Genomic DNA, 6,753 nt, shown 5'->3' with positions numbered 1-6,753 from the left:
TTCTAGGCTGCGCAGAGAAAAGCCAGCTAGGCTGTAGCCAAACAGAAGAAGTGAAGCAGGAAGCGACGTCGCCCTCTGCCAGGCTCCATCAACACACTCTACAACTCCAAATATGTTTTTGTCCCTGACCATCTATCACTGTCCCTCCAATTTAACAAGATTTTAGTGATTTTTTAAAGCTGTTAATGCAAAAACAGAGATTCAGTGTGATGGTCCAGTCGACCCGGTTCTACAGGAACCAGAACATCTGCTCCACCTCCAGCTGCTGTGGTTCTCTTTCTCTCTGCTGAGTCAAACCAACATGTTCCCCTCCTGGCCTGTGGGGGCGCTGCACCAAGAACCACTGAAGGAAACGACACAAAAACCTCTGAAGACACTGAGAGCAACTTCCTGTTTCACCAGATGGAAACAAGATGGAGGCGTCAGATTTTTGGATTCACTTCAAACCCAATCAGGTTTTTCTGTTTCTGCATTTCACAACAGATGATGTTTCAAGACACTTTACAAAAAAAATGATAATTTTAATTCTGTCACACTCACATTAATATAGGATACAAACAGAATAATGACAAGCATGTTACTAATTATATTATTATACTTAGAAAAACAGTATTTAGTAGTTCCATAAAAGATTTACGATTGTTTTGGTAATTTTTAAAAAATTAAAATCACTGATTTAGAAATATTTGCAAAGAAATTTTGCTGTATTTATAGTAGAAGAAAGAACTATCGCCACCTGCAGATGGGAGTTAGTATTACATAAAGCAAATGTTTTTCACTATTTTTCAGGAAAATTAGCAGTAAACTCACAATTTTCTTTATCACAACAAAATGTGGAGTTTTGATGATTTTGATGAATTTCCAGGATTGCAGAATTGTGAAAAACTGGAGGGAGTTGTTTCCATTTAAAGGGCATTTCTCAGCTTCTCTTTCACACCAAAAGGAGAAAATGAGATCTGTTTCCATGTCAGGTGTTTGTTCTGGGTTTCCCTAAAACTCCTGGGTGGAAATTGCAACATTACCTTTCATTGGAGATAGGTGGCGCTCTCTCCATCACTGCTTCTTAAAACCAAAATGGAGGATGCAGGGAGGGAGTGGAAAACTTTATATCTTCATTTGTCATTCTGCTCTGTAAAGCAGATCAGGAGGATCTTCTGTTCATTTACAGATGGAAGCAGAAATCATTTTGAATAATCGTTTTGATTTGAAAATTGATTTTGAATCAAATTGTGCAATAATAAAAGGTTCCCACCTCCGATATGAAGCTATAAACATCAGATTTTTGATGACTTCATCATAGTTTATGTTGCTCCACAGCTGATGTCACATGACCGCCTCCAGCCAATCAGAGCTCACTTCCTCTAATAAATCAGACTCAGGTGTGTTTGTGCCTGTGGGGGATCGATTTCATCTGAGTGCTGTAAGTACATCAAGCACATAATGGAAGCACTTTTCAAGTTTTATTACACAGAAAATGTATCATGTACATCAAGATGAATGTTTTAAACCTGGCTTTTTATTTACTGCCATCTTCAAGCTAGTAAGTGAAAGAAAAATAAGCTCCAACTTTTGGTTTAAACATTGTCATGAAAGAAAATACACTGCAAAATGACAATAATAAAACAGTTATTGTTGTTCATGTCATCTTGTGACAGAAAGCTGCGTGTGACTGAGTCTTCCTGACTGGCTGCACAGCTGCAGTGTCTGGATAATGAGGGATAATCTCTGATTTTGATATGCAGACTAAACCCCCTGCTGGTAGATTACACACAATAATTCACTGCAAACAGAAACCAAAAACATGAAACGTAAATTATTCTGTTTTTCCATTAGCAGCCTCACAGTCACCCTCTGCTTTACGTTCCTAGGATCGTATCGATGAACATGTTGAGTTTTTGTTACAAACACAAACTTCAGGGAGTTTTGTTGGGATTTTATGGCAGAGACCAACAAAGTTTCACCTAAATGTGAAGTGAAACCTTCATGTTAATGACAAACCTTCACACAGCAGCACTACGTATGGAGTCCCTCAAGGTGCCGTGCTTGGGCCACTGGATGTGTAACATAGATCAGTGTTTCCCAACCCTGGTCCTCAAGGCACACTGCCCTGCATGTTTTAGGTATTTCCTTGCTTCAGTGCAGCTGATTTCAATTGATGACTGATTAACAGGCGTTTGTTGAACTGCAATCAGTTGAATCAGGTACATTAAAGTAGGGAAACTTCTAAAACATGTAGGACAGTGTGCCTTGAGGAACAGGGTTGGGAAACACTGACATAGATAATGTTGTGTACAATTCATCTTGTCATTACTTCCAAGTTTGGGTTCATGTGTATTGGGAGAAACAGCACCCCCTTCTGGTGGTTGGCAGTGTTAAATATTTCGTTTCCAGTTCATGAGAAATGGGCGCGAGGTAGGTTCACTGAGTTTAACGCTCTGGTAAAATGTTATGTTAGCTTGATGCTAACATGAAATGCTATTCTTGGTAAGGTGCTGTACGCGCTGTGAGGAACCTGATTCCTGATCAGTCCATATTCTGTTCCGTACAGATAAACATCGTTTCATCTCATCCTGTCTCCTGGCCATTATTCACTCAACGCAGAACTGATTTGAACTGAGCTGGTACCCGATCGCGATTATCGAGGTTACAGATACACAATGTGTCCACTATCTGGGTCCAGTCATGGACGAAGCCGCTTCTCTCGGCCCACTGAGGGATCATTTCTGATCAGAACCATCTGATCGGATGCTGGAAAAGAGGATTGTTGTGTTCATGTACTAAAGGAGTTAGCTTATCAGAGAAGCTATTCAAGTCTAAAATAGCATCTTAGTGCTAAACATGTAGCAGCTAATGCTAATGTCAGCATCCACATTTCTACAGAAGGTCCATGAATGATCAGAGAAATTCTGGAAAGATGAATTTTACTCCCATCTGACGGTTGGAGAACCTGGAGAACTAAAAACTATAGATATCTTTGATTTTGGTGCATATGTCCATACATTCATAAACATCGCAACAAGGAGAGTTTCTGAACTGAAAATTTTGCTAATTTTTTTCATATATGGTTTCCAATTAAGATGTGATTAATTAATTACAGACACTGTAATTAACTAAATTAGAGTCGAGAGAATCGAGCTTCGCAGTTTAGTTTTCTTTGTTCTGGTCTGTAATATAAAATCTCCACTGAAGTTAAAAGTTGCAACATAAAAACTGGATAAAAAGGTTTTTAAATTGTTTTGCAGAGCAGTGTACCATGTCACTGCAACTCTGAATGATACATTTATGATTTTATCACAAATTATTAACCAACCAGATGCAAAAATCAGGAATATGAAGCTGCTTTTCATCAGGATTTTATTTACATATAGTCTGCATAAGTTAGCAGATGGTTGTATGAAAAATAAGGATTTAACTCTCAGACTTTATTATAAATATTATGCATGAATACTGTAGCATTTGAACATTTTCTGCTGGTTCTAATTCAGTGAAGTTATTGCTGCTGGGCTGAGCAGACGTTCTGCTGATCAGGCTGAAATGCCTCAGTGACGGTTGAAGGAGAACCTGCCTGTTCTTTCTAGCACAGAGTATTTCTGACACCTAAATGTGGAGCAGCTGCTGTTGTTCCTGTGCAGCGTCCTGGTTCTGGTTCTGGTTCTGGTCGTGGATCTTGTTCTACAGCCAGCCGGGGTTGGATCTGGAGGCTGTTTGACCGTCACCAACATGTCCAGCCTCTGGACGGTTCTTCAGCTCCCTGCTGGGCTCTGACCGGGTCTGCATTTGGTTCTGGTTCCCAGCCCGTTTGAATTGAAGCGGTTTTGGCTCTTTCAGGTAAACACAGCATCTGGCACATTTTTCATCAGATTTTTTGGTGTAGAAATATATTTTTTGTTACAGTTTTTCTCTAAAGGTTGGTCCAGATTAAAGCCAGATTTGTTGGATCGTGTGAGCTGAAGGAAGAAGTCGTTCCTGACGGATTTATTTGTCCTGTTTCTGTTCTGAGATCCTCTCAGAAACCAGATGTTGCCCCTGGTTGTTGGACTCCCGTGTTTTCGCCCTTCCTCCATGTCGGCTCGCTGAAGCAGGACATTAAAAACAAATACAGTTTCTGCGTCTCAGAGTCTCTGTGGCTAAACACAGACATGGCCACCCGCCCTGGTGCTGCTCAGAGTTTCCAGCGCTCACATCGGTAACAAGCCCGTCGTTTCTTCAGCTTCTGCCCTGAACTCAGAGCTCAGCATGAATAAGAAAGCATTTTATTACACATGAATGAGGAGAGCCTGCAGAGACCACGAAACATTACTGCCTCATGAATACATCCATGGAATAAAAAAGTTACCTGAAATTAACTTTTCTTCTCTTTCCTTTGTTCCGTCTGAGTTCGCCTGACTTACACCATGAGTGTGTTTGTTAAAGTGAAGCTGTATTATTTATTCATCCTGCTGGATGTTTGTTTCTGCGCGGCTGCTGGATGCGGTGAAGCATGGCTCATGGCTTCATGTTCAGGTTAACATTTTAACTGACTCACGGAGTTTATGGAGGATTTAACGGGCTGCTAAACGCCGACCGGCAGCATGGCCGATATTTACTGCTGAAGCTGCTCTGACCGGATCGTTCCTCAAACTCTTTGTCTCTTAATGAAGACGGGCGAAGGCAGAGGAGAAGTACCGACATCAGAAACACATTTCAATGTTCTTTAACGGTAAACGGACTGAACTGATGTGTCCAGTCATTTTCATCACTCAGCGCTCTGCACTACAGTCACACACACATTTAGACATCAATACATAGATCGGTGTTTAAATATGTGTGTGTGTGTGTGTGTGTTAATGATGTTTGAGTTGTGAGAATTCAATACAAAACACAATTTTCACTCTAAGTTCATCAACTCTGGAGCTTTACAAGAAAACGAGTCAGGATCTGTTTAAACTACAGTCTGTAGTTTACTAACTACTAAAACTTCTTTAAGCCCATAAACGTTTCTATAATCGAATGACTTTTTTACCAGTGAACTTTGTTTTCTGATTAGAATTTATTAAAAATTTCATTTATTATGATTAATTATTATTCAGTCAACAAAACAAAACAGCAAATATTCCTAAAAGGACGTTACATCTCAGAAATATTCAGTGTTTAAAATGTTACTAAGCTTATGAAGCTCTTGAGTCGCCACAATCTGGCTTCACATTTCTATAGAAATAAAACTTTACAGATTTCTATTTTGTATTTGAACAGCAACGAGGTGCTCTTTAATATTTAGAAATAGTTTAGTTATAATTTCTGTTGAATGATAAATGACAGGTTTGAATCCAGCTGTTAATAAAGCTGTTATTTTTTCATTAAAAGCTTTAAATAAGAAAAAGAATGAATTTCTTCAGAAGGTGATTTTTTTGTTGTTGTGCTGAATAAAACAGTTTTACATTAGAGCGTCTGACTCGTTAGCGCCTCCTGCTGTCATGGCGGCTCAATGGACGCAGATCAATACTATAGAGACGGATGGATGGATGGACGGACGGACGGATGGATGGATGGAGTTTGATCCTCTGATGAAGCTCTCTGCCGGCTCCACGTCTATAAATTCATTAATTTTAACTCTAAACTATCAGAAACTCATGAAACTATCATATCAGGCACAGCATCATTAAATTTTTCTGAAATATGAACAAGTTGAACTGTTTTGGTCTCAGAGTGGTTTTGTGTGGATTGTTACTCTTGCTCTGTCTGGGTTTTTCAGAAACCTGGCCTGTTGGTTTTCTTTCTGCTGACTCTCAGGCCTCCATCTTGTCGTCTCCAGTCTGATAGAAAGTTTGAAAGCCGGTTCGGGTCGCAGCTTGTCATCTTCTGTAGCAGCAGCAGCATCTGCACCCGGATCCCCTGCAGCTGCAGTTCTGAGACACACATCCTGACCTGGAGCACCACAACATGAAAGAGACAAACTCTTCTTCTCTTTCTTTCATCACTTTATGAAGGAGCAGAAAGTCTCTCTGTGTTTCTCTTCTCTTCTTTCAATTCATCCTCATTTCTTCTTTTCTGTGCCACAGCGTTTTCCTCCTCCCCTCATCTTCCTCGCTCTCATCATCATTCTGTGGATTCCTCTGAAATTATTCATCACACATTTTTCCATATGTGCCAACTCTGGACCAGACAGAGCTGGTGTGATGCTGCCCTAGTTCAGTCCTCTGGAAACAAAGACATGATTTAAAACAAGGTTAGCATTGAAGTTTAGAAATAAAAACTTTCTGCTTTCATTCTCTGAATGTTGGAGAGTAAAATACTCTGTTTCCTCTTTGAGGATTATAAATAAAAATAAAATTTCTCTCTTTTTAATACATTCAAACACAAAATGTGTCTGAACATTTTTATGTTTTGGTTCTAAAATGATTTCCAGAACTCTTTCTTAGAATGAAAGTTTGCATATTTTAGTTTATCTGAGCAATTAAATAAATTTACATTTTTGAATAAAATTTTGAAAAGCAGCTAAATGTTTTCAGCTTAATGGTTGTGACCTCATGACAAAATATTTCCACCCCTCTGAGTTAAGACAACTCGCAGCAGACTAGTATAAGTTACCATGGTTACGGCCCTGGCTTTAGAAGTGAATAACTGAAAATACCAGAAATCCTGAAGTGAAGCTGAAGTTTCCAACCTGCTGAAGGTTCAGATAAATCCTGCAACATGTTTCTGTTTCAGACGGTTCCAGAGTTTCCTCTAATTACCTCTTGTTTCCTTCTGCATCCCCCAGTTGGCTTCATTTCC

At 39.5% G+C, this 6,753-nt stretch overlaps 1 long non-coding RNA gene across 1 annotated transcript; it reads right to left on the bottom strand.

The window, feature by feature from the left end:
* Positions 1-940: 940 nt before the first annotated feature.
* LOC122846450 lies at positions 941-2,079 on the bottom strand. The gene is made up of 3 exons (XR_006373241.1): positions 1,999-2,079; positions 1,253-1,418; positions 941-1,129 (listed from the first exon to the last, which is right to left on the bottom strand). It is a non-coding gene; the product is annotated as an uncharacterized LOC122846450 (long non-coding RNA).
* Between the last annotated feature and the right edge of the window lie 4,674 nt (positions 2,080-6,753).

Source organism: Gambusia affinis, linkage group LG16 (genome assembly GCF_019740435.1).
Source record: "Gambusia affinis linkage group LG16, SWU_Gaff_1.0, whole genome shotgun sequence".
NCBI classification, from domain to species: Eukaryota; Metazoa; Chordata; class Actinopteri; order Cyprinodontiformes; family Poeciliidae; genus Gambusia; species Gambusia affinis.
The sequence above is the reverse complement of the archived record's forward strand: the minus strand, read 5'-3'. Positions and strand labels throughout refer to the sequence as shown.